This window comes from Euprymna scolopes, chromosome 22, assembly GCF_053919585.1.
Source record: "Euprymna scolopes isolate OS-2025 chromosome 22, ASM5391958v1, whole genome shotgun sequence".
In the NCBI taxonomy this organism is placed as follows: domain Eukaryota; kingdom Metazoa; phylum Mollusca; class Cephalopoda; order Sepiida; family Sepiolidae; genus Euprymna; species Euprymna scolopes.
In genome coordinates this window covers 102,586,403-102,586,746 of record NC_136503.1, presented here as the reverse complement: position 1 = coordinate 102,586,746, position 344 = coordinate 102,586,403, and the positions used below count along the sequence as shown (strand labels likewise).

The 344-nt window shown below is 23.5% G+C and overlaps 1 protein-coding gene across 1 annotated transcript in view; it reads right to left on the bottom strand.

Annotated features, from left to right (window-relative positions):
• Positions 1-37, bottom strand: part of LOC145243578 (uncharacterized) — a 61,922-nt gene extending 61,885 nt beyond the window's left edge. The window contains exon 1 of the mRNA XM_080106558.1: positions 1-37. This exon is cut by the window's left edge and continues 218 nt beyond it. The gene's annotated coding sequence lies outside the window, so the exon portion shown is untranslated.
• Positions 38-344: the final 307 nt, after the last annotated feature.

Sequence of the window (344 nt, the reverse complement as noted above, 5' to 3'; positions counted from 1 at the left end):
AATGAGAAAGGTAGGAGATAAGAAAGGGACGGGAACGATAAAATATATATATATATATATATATATATATATATATATATATATATATATATATAGATAGATAGATAGAGAGAGAGAGAGATTAAACTAAAAGGAGAAACAGAATAGATGGAATAGGTTAAACTGGAGAGTTACTCGAGAAAGTATATATAGAAATGTATATATATATATATATATATATATATATATATATACTCACGCAAAGGGAAAGAGAGGTGATATATATATATATATATATATATATATATATATATATATATATATGTGAGAGAGAGAGGAGAGATATGATTAGTCTGGGATTGAGT